Source organism: Euprymna scolopes, chromosome 16 (assembly GCF_053919585.1).
Source record: "Euprymna scolopes isolate OS-2025 chromosome 16, ASM5391958v1, whole genome shotgun sequence".
Taxonomy (NCBI): Eukaryota; Metazoa; Mollusca; class Cephalopoda; order Sepiida; family Sepiolidae; genus Euprymna; species Euprymna scolopes.
The window spans coordinates 97,306,472-97,331,000 of record NC_136497.1 but is presented as its reverse complement, the minus strand read 5'-3'; positions in this window follow the sequence as shown (position 1 = coordinate 97,331,000).

The window sequence follows — 24,529 nt, the reverse complement described above, 5'->3', positions numbered from 1 at the left end:
ATTTTTTGAAAATCTTGTTTGCGAATATTCGACAATGTCTGCTATTTTATGTGTTTACAAACAACCAACGCCATGTGCTTGTGCCAATGTCAAGGTCAAGGTCGAATCACCGGTGTCACTTGACATGTGTGTCGCTAGCCGTCGTCTTCTGCTACAGGGTATCTATTCTTTACTTGATCTCAAAGATCTAATCAAATAAGTCTTCACTGTCTTCCACCAGTTTTGTCTTAGTTTTCCTAAGTTTGAAAGAACTTATTTGCAGATAGAATTTCCTCAGTCTTGCAGAATCGCATAAAAGCACATTACAGAAGCAATGTAGAATTATCTACTTTCATGTATGACACAAGGTTGAAATAGCAATTGTCATCAACCAATTTCAATAGGTTAATAAACTTATGAAGTAAAATGCATTCAAGCCATGTAGAATATTAAAGCATGGTTTAAGCAAACACAAATAAGGATGCTTGGTGTATACGTATTTATGTATGAATATATTTCTTTTCAAAGAAATTTCTACAGAAAAATATTTGCTATTTAATAGTGTAGAGTGCCAAAGAGGATTAAGCTAAACACAACATATAGCACATAGTCTTCTTAGTAGATCAAAGAGATACAGTCAACGCTTTTCTTTTTAAAGTCAAAACTAACTTCAAAAGGGCTGCTCAACCAGCATTCCTCTCAAGTCCTTTGCTGTTAACACTGAATGTGGTGGGGGATGAAGGGCAGCAGAGAACACAGAATAGAAGTCAGTTTTTTTTTTATTCATTGCAAGGCGTAAACATATTTATCAAAATCTCATGCTTAAGTAGAAAATGCAATTTTTTATATGGCTAATGAAATTATTTAAAACAAATAAACAAGCAACACTTAATTGCGTAGAAATGTTAAATCATTAATCTCTTACATTGATATTTCATTATCAGTGATTGGTTATCAAATATTGTGTAACACAGAAACTAAACCAAAGGTATGAAGACTCATTTTCAATAAACTATGGATAAAATAGCAGTTTTTCTTTAATATAGTGCACACCATGGTTCCATTGCCTAGACATGTACATTAGAATGTAATATTAAGATTGGAAAGACATAAAAATGAGAGGGAGAAAACCCATAAAAAACTAAAAGATTGGAAAGATTAGGATAAACTACGACCAAAAAGATGAGATTTTTTTTTCACTAAACAGGTTGCTACTTATCAAAGTCAAAGATCATTTCAGGATGAGAGTTAATGAGATAGAATGATTGCCAGTTGAGAGTTGAAGAACTTTATGACTAAAGATGATTGATGGATCAAGTTGGAATGCTTGTACAAACTGGTTTCATTTCTCAATCGATGCATTTGAGACATGAGTATCTGTTAATTTGTTTTAAAGATTCTTCATCACTTTGTGAGCTAATTTAATTATAAATCTGTAAAATAATTAAATTTTTAATTATGATGGCTATTTTTCGGTTTTATTTTTTGGTTTCTCCTCGATCTGGACAGTTTCTGGGTTTCTATCAAGGCAGATTTAAAAATCAAACCTGATCATTTAACCAACTGATTTAAAAAAAAAAACATATTTAAAAAAAAGTAGCTGGATCAAATTAAAAATTCGAACAATCAATTTTAATATAGGATCATAATGATAAAAGTATTATTCAATGGCATTTTTGCAAAGTGTTAAATGAAATATTTCACAAAATTTTATCTGTATATTAATAGAATTGTGCAACGATTTGTTTTAAAGGTTAAGTTGGGAAGAGTGGTGCTGAAAAGGGCACAGAAGTGAACTAATAACAATAGTTCTCCATTATAATAAAGAGCAATGTGTATTTATATGTATATATTCGTCTAGTCATACAAAAGTTATCAAGTAAAAAGAAAACTTTCTGACAAATCCAATTGAAGTATTTGAAAATAAATAGTAAATATGACAACCCTGATGTCTTCAATCTATAAGACATTTTCTTCTTTTTGGCTATCTGCTTTCTATACCGATTTATACGTTTTTTTCTTTTTTTGTTTTGTTTTGAACTTTCCAGTGTAAAACGTTTCCTTTCTTGTTTATTTATTTATTTTTAACGTCTACCTATTCAGACGTTATTTTATATGAATATGTATATTAGTGTGAAGACTGACAAAGAATAATCTTCCCCTCCAACATTTTTTTTTATGGCGGATGAACACTCTTAAAAATGATAATGATGATGATGAAAGTACTGGAAATCTGGAAAAGACTTGCTTTTATTCAGTCTCCAAGGAAAACCACCGTTTTTTATTAATTAAAAAAACATAATTCTGACCACGTTGTATTTATAATAAAAAAAAACAACATTTCTCTAAATTTAATTTAAGCTCAAAGTAAATGAAGGTTACAATAGAAAAATATATTTTCTGTCCCAATCGGATAATTGAAGATTATGTTAATAAAGTGGGTATATATTTAGTTAAAAAGGAATTATTTACGATTCTGATTACTGGAGATGAGTATTGGTTAATTGAATTATTTGGATTCTTGACCTCTGTTGTGGTGTTAGCGGTTGAATAAATGACAAGAAAGACACAGTAACTATTAACAAAATATGTATTAACAAAATATGTATTAACAAAATATGTATAGAAAGAAATATATATTTGCTTGAAAAAAATATATATTTGCTTGAAAAAAAAAAAATTCATTTTTTCAAAAGTTACCATCTTTTATTTTCAAGTAAATACTTGTAGTAAATACATCATTATCAACCCAAAGTTAAGAAATTATATATTGAGAGAGGTCTACATTGCACTGTAAAGAACCAACTATTGATTTTATAAAATTATTTTTATATATACTGGCTTAAATCAAGTTTAAAATGCAAAAGTCAAGTATCATGGTTCAATCGTGCTCTAAACAGAAACAATTATATCAAATGCGCTCCTGTCATATCAAAGAATTCTCTGTTGGTTTTATATGCCTGGCCTTTCTGCTTTCTCATGTACACTTGTGATGTTAAGCCGTATAAGGTGCTAACTTTGGTGAAAATTGGCTGTTCCTTCTTTCATTGGATTTTTTTCGATTATCGATATTTATTGAAGGCATTCCAATACAAAACCTATTTAAGAACACTGCCAGGTATATAAAGCACATTTGTGTGAAATCTCATAAAAAATCGTCCCAGGCTTTTTGTTGTCCATAGGGAATAAAGTCACACACATACACAAAGTTCGTTTTAACAACTGACCAAACAGTTCAGGAATGGTCTAGTAACTATAAAAGTTACTAAAACAATTTGGAATCGCATTCATAATAATAATAATAATAATAATAATAACTAGCAGGACTCATTCATGTGTAATTTATTGATTCTGGCATTCTGCAGATGTTCAGCGTAAATGGGGACGCCCTGATATTATGGTAGTTCTTTTGCTAAAACTGCAAAAGTATTCATCTAAGCTAGTAGGGACGCCCGGCATAGCCCGGTATAAAGTACGTTTAAATATGATATTTTAATTCTTGCAAATTTTGTATATATTGTTATAGAGGTAATGTTCTATCTATTTTTATATATTATAAAGTTGCGATTTCAAAAATAAAAAAAATATATCCATAGACTTGGGTGCATTAGCTTGAATCGAAACTGAAACCAAAACTTATAATATATATATTATATATATATATATATATATATATATATATATATATACACATAACTTGAGTTCCTTCAGCTATAATCGAAACCGATTACAAAACTTAAAAAGAATTCTTGATAAAATTATTTATTAAAAAAAACATGACTTAAGTGCCATCAGCTATAATCGAAGTTGAAACCAAAACTTATGAAGAATTCTTGGTAAAATTATTTATAAAAAAAAAAATTATTTGAGTGCCATCAGCTATAATCGAAACTGAAACCAAAACTTATGAAGAATGCTTGGTAAAATTATTTATTACAAGAAATGGAAATCCATAACAATTAAATGACAGTCACTCGGATATAAGCATGACACAAAAAATAAATAACACACACGCTATCCTATTAATATATATAGATGATAATAATAATAATAATACCTTTTCACGAACATAGTAAAGACTCGTTTCTACAGACCAGCCATGTGCTGGCTTGTACCTGAACGAAACTTGTAGTCGTCCAAATCTACTCATAAGCCTATAAGTTATCTTGATACGGTCTGTAATCTCAGAAAAGATTAATTTTGTATTTGTTCATTTATTTTTATAGCATTTCTATTGTATTTTAAACTTTTTTCTTTAAAACTTTAGTAACCAGACATGTCTCTAAAAATGGGGGAAAAAAATGCATGCTGATACCTAAACCCCTCCACCCGTCCACCCATCTCCTCATGAACGTAGTAAAAACTCGTTTCTACAGACCAGCCATGTGCGGTCTTGTATCTGAACGAAGCTGGTACAAAGCTGCTCATGGTAAACCTACAATTTGTCGCAATGAAAAAGAAATTCTGGTCTTAAAGATTAGAAAAAAAAAAAAACATGTTGGGGACGTATTTTCCAACACTAAAAGCATTCAGGAGGACTTATACTAAGTACGTATACTTAGCAATTTCTTTCCCTTTTTTGTCTGTGTTTAGCGTTTACGTTTGTTTTGATGTATGTGTGATCGAGCACCTTGTTCCCCCCCTCCTGATGGAAGGTAAACATTATCTTTGCGACAGAACCACAGGTAAAACAATTCTGGGCTCGGTGTTGCCACAAACACCACACCATGAAATAGGCAACCTATAAATAATATGCAACCTGGGACCCGGAAGAAATATCTGGGTGTCATGAACGGCAGGTGCTCCCTCAGTGGCCAGCATGGGGTCGTCATCCTGCGAATGTTGGCCCATCTTCTAATTTCAACTACAAGAAAATCACAGACACTAATTTCAAATAAATATAATAATGCCAACGAAATACAGACTAAGCATCAAAAACCAAAAACCTAATGGAAGAGATGAACAACAAAAGAGAATCGACTGGTAATGGAATGCTATTATAGAAGCCACTTCAAAGAACATGGTTATCGGAAACGGATGGAAGCGCTGTGGGACATGTTCAGTGAATACTATATAACTGAACAAAGTATTGCAGACCAAGTACGACTTATTCTCAGAAAAGGGCGGATTTCTAATTTAGAACTACTCCCAATACAACAAAGGATAAATGGTGGAAAAGACACAGATATGATCCTCACAGGACTCTCGTACATGGAAAATCCAAGCATTGATGGCTAGCAAAATATAAACACATTAAACAGTGAGACCGAGGTCTGTGAAACAACGGAACTCAACGAGAATGAAACAGAAGTAGAAAACATCTAGCAATTTATTAGGGAAGAAGAAACTAAACTCCCTTCCCCACAAATAGCAACTCCAGATATGGAAGACACAAGGAACATGGAGATCGATATCTATGAAACAACAAGACTTAACGAGAATGAAGTAGATGAAGAAAAAAATATCAGACAATGAATAAAGAAAAAACAAAGCTCCCAGCCTTAAGGAACCAAGAGTGGAAGAAATTACAGACTTGAACAATTTAATTTAAACAGGTGCCCATACTCTAAGTATGAAGTTCAAAGTAGAAAAAAAGGAAAGAAAATGAACCGACAAAACCTGGATGGGATTTGAGGTTGGAAACTGAGATCAAGAAACTTAAGAAAGAAGTTAAAGCAATAAAAAAAAAGAAAACGACTAGAAGAGGATGGAACAGTAGAAATGTGAATAGCAAGGAGAGGCATAACAAAATACAGAAAGAATTAAAGCAAAAAATAGAAGCAAAAGATGGGAAGTTAAGATGATACAAATACAAAACTTAACCGTGCAAACAAAACCTTTGAAAGCAATGAAGGCCAGTTTTATCAAAATGTGAACAGAGTATGAACGAGAATGGAAAAACTGGAGCCGACAGAAACAACACTTTACTGGAGCCAGATATGGGAAGAGTGTCAGGAACATAATACAAAGAGGAGATGCAGCAAATCGAAGAAGGGGCAGAGAATTAAATTTGCAAGGAAACCCTTTATGAAAAATGGCAAACTGGAGAGCACCAGATCATGACAGAATACATGCCTATTGGTTTAAAAAATTCACAACACTATATGAAAGACTAAGTCAGAACCTGAAAAGATGTATCCAAGAAGCACAAGTACCGGAATGGATTACCAAAGGTGCAAAAAGACGCAGAGAAAGGAACAATCCACAGCAATTACAGGCCTATTACATGTTCACCTACAATGTAGAAAATACTAACAGCATAGCTGAGGGAACAAATTTATCAGTCTCTTCATAATCGCAGATTACTTCCTGAGGAACAGAAAGGATGCTAAAAAGGAAAAAGAGGAACACATAACCTGCTATACATAGACCAAAAAATTCTGAAGGAAGTAAAAAGTAGAAAAAGAACTTGGCTATGGCGTTGATCGACTACAGTAAAGTGTATGACAGAATCCCGCAAACGCGGATAATTGAATGCTTGAAAATGTACAGAATACCAAGCAAGATTATAAATTTAATAGAAAATGTAATGAAAACATGGAGACTGTAACTGACAGCTGATAGACAATACATAATGGAGATCAAAATACAAAGAGGTATCTTCCAAGGTGATTCCCTATCCCCACTACTATTCATTATAGCTATGATGCCCCTTAACAACATACTAAGAAAATGTTGAGCCAGATACAAGTTCACAAATACAGATAGAAATGAACCACCTAATATGAATGACCTAAAGATATTTGCGAAAACCAAGAAGGAATTAGAGACACAAATAAACACAACCAGAATCTTCAGTCAGGATATTTGAATGGAATTCGGCATGGAAAAGTGTGCGCTACTGATCATGAGATGATGAGAATCAATGAAAGGTATACTACTCAACCAAACGGATGAACATGATAGCTACAAATATTTGGTGTTCTGGAAGCAGACGCTGTCAAAATAACAGAAATGAGAAAATTGGAAAGGAATACCCCAGAAGAACAAGAAAACTCTTTGAAACAAAACTATAAAGTAAAAATCTAATTAAAGGTATAAATGCATGAGCAGTGACACTTGAAATATGGGATGGACCAAAGAAGAACTGAGGTATCTTGACCAGAAGACCAGGAAACTCATGACCATGCACAATGCACTACATCCAAAGGATGATACTGACTGACTCTATGTGAAAAGAAAAGACAGTGGAAGAGGGCGCGTTAATATAGAGGACTGTGTAAATGACACAAAAATAATTAGAAAAATACATGATATACAGAACACTGAAAGAATAATTACTGCAGCAAAAGACACGGAAAAAAACAAACAAAACAGAAACAGAAGAAACAAGTGATAAGACAAGAAAAGAAAAAATAGGAAGAGAAAAAACTACATAGACGATTCATAAGAATGACAAAAGATGAGACTAACAAAAACACTTGGACATAGCTACAAAAAGAAAACCTTAACAGAGAAACTGAATCCCTAATAACAGCTGCACAAGATAACGTGATCAGAACCAACCACATAAAAGCAAGGATCGACAAGACACAAGAAAACAGCAAATGCAGACTGTGAACAAAGACACAAAACAATAAACCACATAATAAGCGAATGCAGCAAACTAGCCCAAAAAGAATATAAGAATAGATACGATCAAGTGGGAAAGGCAGTATGACAATTATGCAAACAACTTCATTTTGAACATCCAGACAAATGGTACAAGCACAAACCGGCAGCAGTATTCGAGTCACAAAATCCTATGGGACATGGATATACAAACTGGTAAACCCATCAAAGCAAGAGGACTGGGTGTCATACTAGTTTACAAGAAAGAAAAGACCTGTCATATTATAAATTTTGCTGTCTCAGCAGACCACAGATTGAAGATCAAGGAGACGGAAAAGCGGAGCAAATACTGAATTGGCCAGAGAGCTCAAAGGAATATGGAAGATGAAAAAAGTCAGAATAACACCACTAATAGTAGGAGCGCGAGGAACAATACCAAACAAATTTTGAAAAAAGAATGGGAGAGATTGGAATCAGAGGGATAGGATAAGATATAACAGATTACAGTAATGAAAAATGCGGAGATTAATACACAGGAACTACAGACACAGTGGACATCCAAAAAATGATAATGATGTAAAACACCAAGGTGCAGCACATGGAATCACAAAAACTGGAATTGAGGGTCGGGGGTGTCACCAAAAACTGACACCACACCTAAGCGAGGAGGGTCAAAGAGGATGGAAAGACCGAAGAGAGGAAGCACTAGCCAGACCTCTGCTGAACGAATGCAAAGAGGACTGGGGCCTTGAGAAGGCATGTTGCCAACCAAATTTCAGTGAAAACCAATGGTCATCGCTAATGAGAAATCAATAGTAAGTAACTGCTATGATAACGCAAATCCATCTGCTATGGTTATTGACAGAGGTGGAAAGTACTGAAAATCTGGGGAGACTTGTTGTCACTCAGACTCCAGAGAATGCCACAAGTTGTTCTCAAAGAGAAATCTTTGATGATGGCCTGTGTGACTACTCTTAGCGAGTAAATAATAATGATGATGATGATAAGTAACTTTAATAGCAGCGTCAGAATTGTTTTGAAACGCAGAAAGCTATGTAAAGAAATGTGGTCGAACCTGTTCATTATTTAATAAAGGGTTTCTTTCAAGTGGAATAATAAACTGATGTGACACTATTAAATGGTAAGAGAAAGATGCTGATGGAAGATGGAGAAAGTGAAATAGAAAAGAAAAAAAAAAAGAGTAGGAGTGGGGTAGGAGAGCGTCAGAGTTGGGAGTAGATGCCAAACGAACTGTCTGGACTTTCTCTTAATAATGAGGAGTAGACGAGAGACAGGGGACAATGGTAAATAGAAATGAATGTCGAATGTTAAATTGGCTCAGTGTGAAACTCACCCACCATGAAGTAATGACTCATGGAATCGGAACCGCTCTACAAGACATCGCGGCCACTGACTTCCTCACCAGGAATTCTAGTTTTGGATTTGTCAAGTTGACACAGTAATTGGTAGAGAGCAAGACGTGTTAGTAGGCAAGATTAAACCTCATCTGAGGGTTGTGACCAGTCGACAAGATGGGAGGCGGGAGATTCAATCACTTGTGGGTTCAAGTGCCGGCAACAGTGAGACTGTGTTAGGGTGGGCGTTTGACTCAATCAACACAAATGTGACTCACTAATGGTGGTGGTGCGAGCGGGTTATAAAAGAAAACATATGAAATAAATGCAAAGAAAGAGGGTTTGTCTGAAGTAAAGTGCATGTTTCCAAAAGAGAACACAATAAAATAAAATCTTTTATTGATCAAATTAAATAGAATTCTATTTTCTATCTTGTTTTCTATTGAATTGAAACAAACCAAATGTCAAAGTCTAGTTAGATGCTGGACTGTTAAAAGATACTAATAGAATAGAAGAATAGAATTTAAAAAAAAAATGATACAAACAAAAGACATGTTCAATTTCACCCATAATACTTAAGTTTTTCAGCAAATGAAAAACTACATTTCATATTGGCATCAGTAATTTTCGAAAACAATAAACAAAAAAACAAAAAAAAAAAACAAAAAAAAAAACAACTTACGTACTTTGTAAGATACGACCGTACTGAAATAATAACATTATTCAGAAGCCTATTCTTAACATCAAGAAGGGGTGTAACTTTTTTCCTTAACTGTTCTGTACTTTAATTTTACTTTAATTTAATAAGGAAAATATATAAAAATTAAATTTAACTTGAAAATCCATAACAAAAAAACAGCATTGTCTGTATTCTGCATAAATACAAAACCTTATAAATAACTCATTGACAAAAAATGAATTAACACTTTATATTTTAGATAAATTTTAGGCAATTGGATAACCATTAAAATAGAGACCTCGACATTTATAAAGGGAATCATTCACAAAATGTTATGAGGCAATTTCCAAGATGAAAATTACACGTTTTGTTGAATGAGATCAGACATTAATTTTAAACTTTTGAATCACCAAAATAAATTACTCAAGTTTTTTTCTTTATTTTGGATCAACTTTAACTTTGAAGATAGCCTCAATTTATCTTATTTTATAGAATGTTTAAACAATTTACATTCCATTGAAAAATTAAAAATCATCTTTTTGTTTTTTTTTTAACCTAAGCAAACGATATTTTCACTGTATGTCAAATTGTGTGCAAGTAGTAACGATAAAAATGTACACTTTTATAGAAGTGTTCAATTTTTGTGAGAACGGTCATGAAAACCAGCGTCTAAGGGTGGCATTTGCTTAATATATAAAGTCACTAACACTCGAACTCGAAACCCAACTGATAGGAAATGAAAAGGTGACATATGCAAATTAAGACGCGGTCGAATTTGAGCATATACAAAGCTTTCATTGGCGAGAACATTCTTTTTGTTGACCTCGTTCACGTCACTTTGACTATTGGATATATTTGCTACGGTATGCGCTTTAATAATTTTTTATTATTGTTATCTTGGATTTTTTTATCATTTATTTTGTTGAATTTCTGCAATACCGGATTTCTTTTATATGCTGCTTTTTGTTTGTTTCTTTTTTTTTTTATCTTTTGATAACTTTTGTTTTAAATTGAAACTTCAAGTTTCTGTTTTTGTTTTTTTTTCAGTTTTTTGTTTCTGGCCATGGCAGCAGCTAACCACCAGTCAAAGGAGACAGAAAGGGGGCAGGGGACACATCTACCCCCACCACATACACACCAAACCGGAGCAAACACTCGAAAATACTAATCGATGTAAAAGAATTTATTGAAAAGGCAAAAATCGATGTAAAAGAATTTATTGAAAAGGCAAAAATGCACCAACAAGTAAGATAAAGGACTTTTGATAGATATTTCGAAATTGGAATTAACTTCCAAAAAAAAAAATAAGGAGATCATAACCACAGACCACATCTTATGTAAGGCGTATTTGGGCCGACAGAGGACCTCTGCCTCCATATTTCATGTACTTTTTCATGTGGATGGAGAGCACATTGCAGCATTTTTAATGAAATACAGAGACATTAATAAGATTGCCTGCAACAAACATTTTTCAACATGGCATTTTGAACTAATCCTTGATCGACAAGCCTTCAATAAAATCACTTATATTCTTGAAATAGGGGAAAATAAATAGTTGTAATAGTTGCAGGCCAGAGGCCTTTATGTTGGACCTGTGACAAAATGGGACTCTTGACCAACATATACCCCCCAAAAAATCAGCAAAACAGCAGGTCCAACAGTGAACACTAAAAATAAGGTGGGAGTTCACCTGGGCACAAAGGTCTCGACGGCTCCCATAATCACAAATTTATCACTTGAGATCACTCCTCAGAAAAACAACAACATTAACGAATTTCCCGACCTTAGCATGACACAGAAACCACCAAGAGAAAATAAGTGGGTACTAGTCACTGGGAAAAAGACGACCAGACAGCTAAGTTTACAGCAACATCAAGAATAAGAGAGACAACAAAAAATGTCCCAAAAAGACCTGGATGGCGCGAGGGGGGGGGGGTCTTTGAACTCAAAACTTGAAGAAACAACTAAGAACAAAGACTAGTAAACACTCTCCACCAAGAAGCCCAGGCTCAAGTACTCCCCAAAAATCATCATCAGCCCTATAATAACTTCAAAATAATCAGCAAAGCCTTCTCCTATCACCAGACTAATAAAATCACAACAGCAATTTAAATTAATACCTCTGAGTCAACAGAAATGACTAAAATTGAACTCCCTCAAAACCCACTCCTCTTGCTTCCCCTCTTCAGGCGCCAAGCAACTCTCCTCCAGCATCTCCTACAAAGTCCTAGCCGCAATCATCATTTCTACACAAGACTCCAAAAGAGACTCCTCCCTATTCCCCTGTAAAAACCAACTTCAACATACCTCCCCCTTCTCCTCAGCCAATTGCGCAAATATACCCCCACAAAAAGAAAAAAAAAACTTTTCATCCTCGCGGGCATGATCTTTGCACTGCGAACCAGAGCAAAGGGCCATAAGCTAAGTGATCTTAGAAAAATATTTCATTACACCACAGTAAACAGCTGCTGTGTCAAAGATCCTATGAATTTCCCAAACGCCACGAGAATACTGACAGTTATTAAAACTAGAGATGAAGTAAAAGAGGTCTGGTGAATGCTGGAGGAAGTTAATTTAACATCTAATATTTCATCCCCCCATATTTATCACAAATTTATTACAAATTTATTACGAATTTTACAAAAATCTTGTTTTGGAAGGGGCCCTGTTCGAATTCATCCCTCATTATATAGAGTTGCTAAACTAACATTATCTTTGGATGTCAGTGGTGTGTCCCAGGACAGCATTATAAACACTGCCATGGCTGAATATTCCATAGGACGTGCTATTGGCATCCTGACACCTGACATGTTCGTTCCAGGTACCTAACAATGACACTCAAGTTAGCAAGTTGGAATGAGGGTTGCCTCTCTTAAACTTCGAATTGCACGCAACATTCAACACTTTAGTGTAGATCTTTATTCCATTGGATTATCACAATGTGGTGGATAGAAACTTTCAGCTTTACTCAGCACATTTTGATATCTATTCAAAGGGAGTCTCCTGGCTAGTTAAGCGAACTTTGAATGCATCATATGACTCAGTATTTATAGATCCTGAGGGAAGGCTGTGTGTTTTAGATGTTACTGTAAAAGATGTGGTATTTTGACTTGTTGGGGTTTATGCACTCAATAGCCATAGTGAGAAGCTTTCTTTCTCATGGTGAATCGAGCCTTTCATAAATACATCTCAGTGGTTAATTTTAGTGGGAGATTGGAACGCAGTCCTAGATTCCAATTTAGATTGTAGTGGTAATGTTTCAAAGACAACTAACCAAAATCTTGATGTTAAACCATTTCAAGATTTTATCGATAAGTTAGACTTGTTAATAAGTTCTGGAATGAAAAATCCCGGGATTCAGTATGGACTAGGACAAGTAACCATAGCTCTGATTCAGTGCAACTTTCAAGTTATATCAATTAGTTCACATAGGTTTTTTTTAGATTGTCCAAGTTTTCATAATATAGTTTATTCGGACCACAGGCTCGTCCGGGTTTGGTTAAACTTAAATAGTATTAAACCTAGGATGGCTGAGCACTGGAATTTCAACATATCATTGTTCAACTTGAAAGACTTCCGGGACTAGCTTTTACTAACCATACAATTGGGAATAAGTGTTGGGGTCATTTGAAAAAATGTAATTAGGTCCTTCATTGCCGATTATAGTCGCTGACTCAATCTTAGCTCTAGGACAGCAACAGTGACAGAGACTATATTAGATCAGGTAGTGGAGGAGTGGGATAGCAGTAGTTTTACTAGAATTTAGGCAGAACTGGACTCATTGGATAACAAGGAGGATCAGGGAATGTTAATTAGAGAGCGCCAAACAAAGTGACAAATATGGCCACCTCATTGCGTGTAGAGGGGCGTCAATGGTCTATCAATCGACACATCACTAGTGTCCACCATGACCACAAGTGACGGAATTTTGGAGGGTTTTCGATCTCATTTTCAGGATCTCTTTACTAGGGAGTCCACTCTGACAATGGCTCATTTTTTGCCTAGAGACGACCAAAGTGGTTGGGTGCAAAGGTTGTATAAAGGAGGCTCTGAAACAGATCGGGCTGGACAGAACTTCTGTTTTGATGGTCTACCTTGCAAATTACATTTGAGGTTGTCACCCATTTTTATTCCCTTGCTGGTCATAATATTTAACTCTTGGTTTAGAAATGGTTGCATTCCTCAATATTATACCAGGAAGATCATAAAATTGCTATGCAATGATAAAAATGGAGGGAATGGTACATGTAATTTTTGGTCCTTAACGATGTTAAACACAGAGTTAAAGATTTTGTCCACGATCTTAGCAAACTGTCTGCAACTTGTCTTGCATCACCTTATAAGTCCTGAACAGATTTGTGCTGTTAAGGTCAGACGATTCAGGATAACTTGCATGTGATACGCTTAATCATAGAAAAAGGGCATTGAAGCCACGTTGATCATTTTAGATCAGTCCAAAGCGTCAATCATCATTACCTGAAGGCTGTTCTTTCCTCGGCTTGATTTAGTTCTCAGTTTCGCTCCTAGATTCGCCTCCTGTGTGTAAAATCCAGTGTGCTGGTTGAGGTAAATGGTGTGAGGTCAAAGCCTTTCAATTTGTCTAAATAAATCCACTCTCACGGATACTTTAGGTGCTTGCATTGGAGCCATTCCTTCGCAGACTTGTGGTGAACTTAGTTATTCATGGTATTACTCTGCCACGTGCTTGCAACACAAACAAGTATTCCACCTATGCTGATGACGTGACTGTGCTTGTAACAAGCATTGCTGAGACTAGAGTGGTCGACATGGAAAGAAGAAATGTATGAATAGGTGACAGGAGCCAAAATTAACTGTGATAAGTCCGTCAGGTTTGCGCATTGATGCTTGGAGGGGGATACCCCTTCAGGAGCTTTTTGAATGGTCGGATCGGCCTTGCAAGATACTCAGCATCTGGTTTGTTCCTGAGCTCTAGTTGGAGAAAAAGTGGTCGGATGTATTGGAAGTGGTTCCTGTGGTCCCTGAGAAATCAAACTTTAAAGGGTCAAGCGGAGGTCTGCAATTTGTACATTTATCCTCGTATCTTCTATTATCTATCAGTACTTCCACTTCCAAAAACTGCACTACTATAACTAGTAAGTGCTCTTTTCAATTTCTTGTGACATGGAAGGAAAGCCATGGTAAGTAGGGGGACCTGTTACCTGCATCTGTTGGAAGGCTGTCTGGGCATGCCAAGCATTGATATCCAGAGGCATACACTTCGCATAACTTACCTAGACTGAATGTGTACATCATGTGAGGTAAACAGTGAATTCTGGAAAGAAGACATTAAGAAAGCCTTTCCAGCTTTGAAAAGTGTGCACTTGCCAGAGGGGGGGGGGCACACAGTTTGCCCCAAAACGAGTGCTTCTTTTATCGCGAGTGTCAAATCCTTGAAGCTCTTTTTACAGCTGAAAGAAACCCTCTTTGACACCTTAGTGTTGTCCCATAAAGCGCTATACAGGGTTATAGTTAGGGAATCTGTTTAAGATGTTACGATTTAGAGGCTCGGTTTTGTGAATGTAGAGCATCGATCAGTATGGCCTTGGGCGCCTGGGATAAGGTGTCTCGATAATTATGAGGCTTCACTCACCTGGCTGACAATTAGAGATGCCCCTTGGGATGGTAAAAGACTCTTCACAGCGAACATAAGATGCCAAGTTGTGTGTGATGTGGGGAAGATATTGAGCATGCTTTCTTCCATTGCACTATCATATGTCTATTGTATGAGTTAATTGAAGGCTTTGTGGTTCGCATGTTGAACGGACAGTTCTTTGTTTTGGAATTGTTCGACATGCTACAATTGGGCACTAACCATGAGAAAAGAAAAACACTATGTCTTTCTCTGTTTGCTAGCAGTTATGAGAACCGTGATTTGGCCAACATGCCAGAAGGAAGTTTACAGAGATCAGAGCTTCACTGCTCCCCAGCATGTCCTCATTTTCAAGTACCACTTGAAAATGCATATTAGGATGGAGAAGGTGAAACTCTCTCCAGCATATTTCAATGAAAGGTGGGTGAAAGTTTCGCACTTGTGTCGAGTGAATGGTGCTGATCTCGAGGGTACTTCAAGATAACTTAGGAACAGAATTTTGGGTCGCCAAACCGAGCATAATCAAGCCATCGAACCAGTTAGGCTAGAGTAGGTTAGTTTTAGGTATTTTTCTTTTTTAACTTAGCTAAAGTATGAATGACATCATATGGCTGTGCTTTTTATTTTTCCCCTCATTTTACTGATACTCCATTCCATTTCTCAATTAGCTGACAGATTTGCTGGTTCGTCACTGATGTAGGCCCACTTTTGAGGTGTTTGAATAAAGTTGATTTTTGGGGACTTGCCTCCTTAAATTCGACTGGCAAATCTGCCACATTTCCTAGTGGGTGTTTCTCAAACTAACATTCATTTTTACATCATATATATTATCCATTCGTTTTTGCTGTATATAAATTTTTTACTTCCCAACTCCCTACATCATGTATTGTCTTTTCGGTTTTTTAAGTAGCTGATTCATAGAACGATTGTGGTATTTTGGTGAAAGACTACTTAATTTAACTAATGTTAAAATAGGTTCTCTGTATTCTCGTATCGCATTTTATATTTATTTATGTAATGTTAATATTTAAAAATAAATATTAACATTCTTTTTGTTGACTCGAAGTCGTTTGAACATACAGGTAATTCACATGTCAGTGGGAAGAAAGAAATACGAATTTTCTATGAAAAACGATTGCTGTTTTTGTGTGTGCTGAGAACATTACAAGCTGAAAAAAAATTTTGCACGTATATTTAATAGTATTTGGCAATTCAGAAGCAAACTTTAATTTCAACACTTCAATTTTTTATTCTGTTTCAACAATATCTATAAAGTTATCTTTCAAAGTCAGATTTTGCTCTCGATAGTGTACATTTACTGTCCTGTCGCCTCTATCATCCTCTGCTTACTCAGTTGCCTTGATTAAGATTAAGATCAGCAAGTCCCTGGATGTCCTTTTCCATTGCAGCATTTTATCGATATTCAAGAGTGGATTAGGACATACATATCTTAAATTCATTTTCAAAAAGGATGTGTCCTGCATCACATCTAAATATCGGGGTAGTTTGCCACTGGTATGAAGAGTTTCATACTCTCAAGAACATTTCAACCAACTAAGCCAAACAGGCAGCTATGGCGCTGCCGTTATTGCAAATAGAAACCGATATTTAAATACTTTCAACAGATGCCCCCTAAACCAAAACCTCCGTTAATGCTATCCACAACGCCTTCAAATTCAAAATAGTTATTGAAAATGTTAAATAATCCTATATCCAATCAAGTCTGTAGTGGCTGAGCAGAAGCTTGTTCATGAATTTTTGAGAATAACAAACAAGTTTCTGAACAGATGCAAAGCCTCTATACCAACCATCAGAAACGAACTAGAGATGATATCCTCAGCATCTGATAAAGCTAAAACTTGCACAAATAACTTTGCATCAAGTTCTACCCTTTGCAATCAGAGCCATCTTACCCCCAGAATTTCCCTCAATGACAAAAAACAAAACAATAAGCAACATCTGAATAACTGTCTGAGATGTTGCCAAACTTATCAAGACCCTTAATGCCAACAAAGCAACTCATCCTAACAACATAATACTCAAGAAATTGCAACCTAAAATAGTTTTTATCCTTGCAAAGCTATCCCACCGTTGCCTAAAAAAAATGGTTTCTATCACCACAGAAAACTACTGATTTGCTCAGTTTTTAAAAATACTGGAGACCAGTTATTTGCATGTACAGACCGAGCAGTCTTCTGTGTATCATGAGTTGCTTGAATCGTATCTCTCTTAAAAGTCTATAAAAGTGATTATTGACGGGCAAATGTTCAAAGCTAATAATATCCATGCTAATATGCCACAAAGGATTTACTCTAGGCCCAGTCCTTTTCTTGATCTTCATCAATGATCTTCCAAATCATATTCTGAGATTGTTCATCGACATTTATGTAGACAACACAACTATCGTTGGTAATACTTCAAAAAGCATCCAAGATTAAGATTAAGATGTTGCTGACTTTCTCTCTCTCTCACACACACGCACGCTCTCTCTCTCTCTCTCTCTCTCTCTCTCTCTCTCTCTCTCTCTCTCTCTCTTCCGATTTAGAGCATGTGGTGCAATGGGGGGAGAAAAATGCTTTGTTACTTTTAACGCTCTAAAACAAAACTTCTATTTTTCCTCAACAAAACATCTACTTTTCCTCAACAATGCTCAGATTCTCACTTCTCCCCAGTCCAAATAAATAATCTTCTCCTCAAGGAAGCCTCTTTCTTTGATAAACTTCTAGCACTGATTTGCATCCCAGATATAATATTGAAGACTTGCATTAAATCTGTTACTAAGGGTGCTGGCAACTTTTACATCATTCTACTTCTCCAGAGAGTATGTCACCTCTGACACAATTCTCTAACTGCATAAGTTATACATCCTAAGATAGCGTAGTGCTGTTATATCTGGAAAGGTGCCACTCTTCTTTCTCAAGACAATACAAGATGGACTCGTCCCTACAGCCTTTTTCATGCAGAAGAAATGGTGCTAACCTCTATCTCTTATGTCGTCATGTTCATTGATTAGCTCCAATCCCTTATAAAATATTCACAGTACGAACTCATCCAGCTGTAACCCTAATAAAGAACATTCTTTTTTCTCTCTCCTTACCAAAAGCCAAACTAAACTTCCATGAAGCAAGTTTCTTTTCTTGAACATTCCTTCTGTGAAAAAAATACCACCAGTCTACTTCCTAACTGAATACAACATAGTGGTCTTCAAGTCTAATGTGAACAAATACCTGTTGGGTCGTTTCTTTGAATAATCAGTTCCTTTTAAATTACTATCCTATCCATTACACCTCTTTGTTTTCAAACACCTCGTGAACTAGTGTAGAGGCAATTATAGTCAAACTGACGATTTCTTTAACCCTTGTACTCGAAAGATTTGAAAGTTCAACAAAATTCACGCAATTTACAAAAAAAGCATAAAACGGTTTGAGAATAACAACCGAAATAAGGACATTACAAAGTTACCATTCTTTGTTAAGTGCACATTAGAAGTATATGCTTAAGAAGAATTTTTGAGAGACGCAGTGGACGGTACTTATAATACCTAAAAAGGTTCATTATCGCATTCAGAGTTTAAAAAATGGAATATCATTGTTTTATTTGCTGTCTGGAAAAAGGAAACTTTAAGTTGTTACTTTTCCAAAGAAGAATATGTGTTGCTGGGTTAGGGTTAAAGGTTTGTATTACCTTTAAAAATAGTGGTGTGGTGGAACCATGATTGGCATAGTTTCACTGATGTGTCAACCTGTTCAGATGACAGGTGAACTCTCTGAATTAATCAGAATGTATTCAACCGCAGAGGGTGCTGCATCTTGAATGGACGTCCTAAACTAATTGACAAGCTATCATGAGAAGGAATTGATATTCCGACTGAGCTCCAACTGTTGTCATTCCTGTCTCTTTTTCATTGACATCTGGCATGAATAAATTCTTTATCAGCTCATCACTAAAATTTTCCTGGAATGCCAAGAATGGACCCCTTCTATTTTGTTTGTATTCTAAATTCAAATACCTACATGAATTTTATTTTATAGATATACTAGAAGGGGACATCCGGCTTTTCCTGGTCATCAAATAAGTTTAAATATGATATTATTATACAGTCAATTCTCTATCGATTATAACATATTATATTGTATCCAATATATATATATATCGATTATAACATATTATATTTTATCCAATATATATATATATATATATATATATATATATATATATATATATATATATATATATATCGATTATAACATATTATATTTTATCCAATATATATATATCGATTATAACATATTATATTGTATCCAAAACTTATACTGCTCCAGCCTAAGTCGTTAGCATTTGAGTTATCGTCAGTTGGATAAGAAATGGCTAAAATATATATATATATATATATATATATATATATATATATATATAAAATGGTTGTACCGATTGGTTTCCTAGATGTAAATCCAATGAAACTCACGTGATTATTAATAGAATATCGATTCTTTTTTGGTCTGATGTGGTGTTGTCCCTGAATTAGGATTCCACTGAAACATGTATGCCCATAAGTAACCAATAATGTTTGTATGATAACCAGACTAATACGTGTGTGTGTGTGTGTGTGTGTGTGTGTGTGTGTGTGTGTGTGTGCAGACGTGCAAGAGACACATGCTTGCCAAGTTCCAATTTCTTTCTAGCAGCTAATTTTACCGACTAAAGATCCATAAAAAACGGCCCACAAAAAATGCAATCATTTGATCTGCATAGCCTCCTTCTTCAACTATTCATCCCTAAGGAGATGCAGTTTGAAAAAATGGAAACACAGACAGACATAGTGAGTTTTATAAACTATTAGATTAGAGTTAACTGGCTAAAAAAACAATTTAGAGCATTGTCGATTTTATTTGCTCGTCTTCCTCACCCGATAAAATATTCAAAGTACAAACAAGCAAGCAATCAGATATGTACACTTTTGATGAAATTCTAACCATACACCTTTTACCAGTAATTAATAATGATTCTCAAAATTTCAGTTTCTTTGAAATGTTTGGGCACAGCTTCCATTTGAAATTTTAAATGTTCCAGAATTTCTATTTTTAAGACCTTTTAAGCTTAAATCCCAAATTTGATACATTTATTTAAAACTTTAAAAATATAGAAATAAAAGGAAAATATATGAGACAGCATGATATAACTATACTGTAAAATCCTATGTGAAACAGATTTTATTCAATGCATATACTATTTCGGCATAATTATACAGCTTTTAACTAAAGGATCACCATTCATCAAAGCCCAAATGTCACTTGACGATCAGGATTAATCAGTTTTTTCAAGTAAATAGTGGGACAACTACACAATGATTGTTAATGATGGTTAATGATGGTTAAAATTGGACAGAATTTTATTATTTAAGGAGATAAGGATCAACAAGGAATTATTTGCATTAGACTTTACAAACATCTATGTTGTAGTCAGCCAGGAATCAGCCTGTGTTATTGTGTTTCTCAGAACGGTAGTTCTAGGAAAGAAACTCTGCTCATGGGACCTCTGTTTGGTTTTAGAGCAACTGCTATGAAATTACGATAGAGTACAGAAAGACTGGCAACATTTTTTTGTGAAAGAAACTTTGTAGGGAAGAGAAGAAATCACCTCCCATTAAATTCCATCTTAAGATGTACTTGACTCTTATACAGGTAGAGAATTGTGACAGGTACGAGATATTTTCTGAGATGATAGAATGATCAAACGATTTTCCCAACTACCTTAGCAACTGATGTAAGCCGTTCATTTAAACTCTGAAGCTTATCATGAAGCTTATCAAAGCAGTGTGCTTTTTCAAGGAAAAGATCATTCATTTTGATTAAGACAAAGTAAGGATCCGATCATTGGTAGTGACAGGAGATAAGCCTGATTTTCTATATGGTAACATTTAATACCACCAAGGCTAAGCTTATTTCCTTTAATAATTACAAGAAACTTTCTCAACCACTGACTGATGATACACTAACTGAAATTACTTCCCTCAAGCTCCTAGGCTTAACATTCACAAACAACATGAATTGGAACAAATACATTGAGGTAATTACCAAAGCTGCTGCGAGGAAGGTGGACTCACTCTACTGTGCTAGGTTACTCACACCTGAGAATATCCTACATTTTTACGAAGCCATTATTCACCCATTCATGGAATAGTGTTGTCCCATCTGGACTGGTGCATCTGCCACTAGCCTCTCGTTCCTAGATACGGTTCAGGAAAGAATTGCAAAGTATTAGGTTCTACACTGTCAGCCAAACTCCAACCTCTGTCCCATCGCCAAAATGTGGCATCCTTGTGCCTGTTTTACAAGTATTTTATTGGTAAGTGCTCGGACGAACTCAAAGCATTTGTACCCTCTTGACGTAATTACCCCTGACAAAGCGGACAAACAGCAAAATCCCACCCTACATTGTAGAGATCCTTTAACTAGCCTCTTTCCTTAAACTGCTAGACTTTGGAATTCCCACCCAGGCTCCTGCTTCTCTGGCTGTATTGACATGCAGAAGTTCAAATGTAACGTGAACAGACATCTCGCTGCCCAACTCCCTACATAGTAACCTTGCAGATCTGGTTCCAAATAGTAGCCCCTTACAACTTAGTTGTACTGTGCTTTGTTTGGAGTGAAAAAACACAAAAAAATGCATAAAAACAAACTGCTATTATTGCAGCTCAGAACATTGATAATTAAAAAGATTTTGAACATTAATGTTCTTCACCGTGTTGCCATATATGATAGTATCATCGATATAAATGATGAACGATCTTAGAATGTGTTTCAGGAAATTATTGAGGAAGATCAGGATTAAACCCAGATAATTACATATTTTGGTCTACAATCTCCTCAATAGGCATTATAATGTACTTCAGGACCTATTATTCACTCCTGCACCAGAAAGTGATCTATGTGGACATTACAAGAAATTATTTTACCGTCGATTTCAATTGAATCGAAGGAGCGACGCTTTCTCAATCAGGACTCCTGGTGCTTAGAATAGACTTCCAAGGGAAGTAATAAATGCAACAACACAAAAATTCAGGATGATTTTGGACAGGTGCTGAGATACGGTAGTCTCTTCTGTGCACATTTCTACCAAACTTTTTTTACATGGCAATTAAATTGAGTTGTTTTTAGCCTAATAAATAGAATTGGATTGAAAAAGCACTTTACATGTTCCATGGAATGGTACTGGTATCAGTGTGACATCTGGAAGTAGGTTGAGTGTTTTTCAACCCATTTTATGTCTTTATAAAGTTATTTGTGCTAAAATAAACAATCTTCAATGTGAAAATTGATGAATAATTTACAGAAAAGCAATCTGAAATATCAAATTATGCTTCAGAATTTTCGAGGTAAGGATTGATAATTTTACTTTATTTTAGAACTTTGGAATTTTGAATGGAATCATTTATTTAAGCCACATAAGAAGATTGTTCTCATTCTGCCAGCCATGACCGGATAAAGGTGTTAATTTATGTTAATCTGGATCCCTATTTACTTGCATCTTCACAAGGGGTGAGTTAGACACAAGGTCAGTTTTTAATGTTTGGAAAATCCAGCTCTCCCCCCCCCCCCAAAAAAAAAGAAAGCACCTTGAATTGATACAAAACATAAAGTAGTTTTAAAGTTGAAACCGAGGAAGATTTTTCTTTGGCTAAGGACAAAAGATATAAAGTGTAGTATCAAAACAAAGACTTTGTTCCATTTTGATGCAGATTATCGTAAGATTCCAGTTTCTTTTCAGGTCATAAATATGAACTTGGTATTTTGTTATCTTTTCCATTATTATTACGTGTAGTAAACACGGAAACTTCAATTTCCAGAAGATTGTCACTTAGGAATGATTTTAAATTAACACTATTAATCATTAAGCAATAAAGATTCCAAAGTTTGAAAAGATGCACCTGCAGAATATTGGAGTTTGCATGGGTTGAAATATTGTGAATATAGCAATCAATATGAGAACAACAACTAAAAAATTCAAATGAAATTTTCAATACATAGTCTTCTTTTTAATTGACCAATCCTCTGATCAAGTGAGCTGGTAACATCGTATGAGTTTTTATGAGTCCTATGGCAATATTTTCTGGCCAAGTTGAGGCGAACTACTCAATGTTATGGTACATTAAATGATAAAACCAGAAAGGAACGCATACTGCACAAAGCAATAATTTGATTGGTCGAGTGATACCATCACTGAAGTGGGATGTTATTAAATGCAATTTTCCCCTTTGTTAGATGGATACTTAGTGTTGCATAACCTTTTCATGGGATCTATGATTGCTGATCGATTCGCTTGCTTCCTCATAGTCTGAAGGTCGGGCCAGTAGTCTCAGACCGCTCTCTAGTACAAATCTCTCATGTGCAAGTAATGGACGACAATTGAAACTTAATCTACATATTTTCTTCTTCTTCTTCTTCTTCTTCTTCTTTTTCTTCTTCTTATACTGTTTATTCACAATGTTTGTTCACTTATAACTGAAACTCATTCCTTTATCTATATATAATATCCAACATATCGGGTCTTACTGACTCTGCAGTCAAACCATATTCATCAAACTAGCTAATGCTGAACTCAAAAACTTATTCTCACTAACTTAATGTTACACTTGTTAGTACTTCTCAGTTTTTGCATTACCTCTCGATACGTGCATTTTTATTATCTCTGCCAAGGAGGTTACGTTTTTAGTTGAGTTTGTTTGTTTACAACCTAGCATCCATATTGCTTGACTAATCGTCACCAAACTTGGTCCAAACATCAATTATGATCTAATTCAGAACTGATTTGATTTTCGGATATATAGGTTAAAGGCCAAGATCAATATCATGGAAAAGTTAAAGTCACACTTTTGCAAATAATTTCCGTTTTGCTCAGTGTAAAAATTTGATACTTGTCCTGCATTATAGCTAATGAAGTCTTACGTCTGGTATTGACCTTCACATGCTCGGCCAAGGTCGAAATTTTGATGGAATTTCAACTTCTGATTTTTCCAAATTTGATGTATGAATCCGATGCTTTTGATAATAGTAACCAATTTGTAAAATTTCAGTCTGATCAGATAAATAGATTTTGGCATAACTTTATACAATATGGAGAAGTTAGACCCAGATAAGACATTGCTTCATCCTTCCTTGTCACGTAGGAGTATCTAGCCTCATGACTGACTTACACTCTTGCTTTTATATGTGGTGATGTTTGTCAAAAAATTATCTCCTTATTGTATAACATTGTATTATTGCACAAACCTTCAATGGCGACCATATCAGAAAATATGTTCCAAGTTTTTTCTATGCAACAATTACGCACTTAAATGATATTAGCATCACCAAC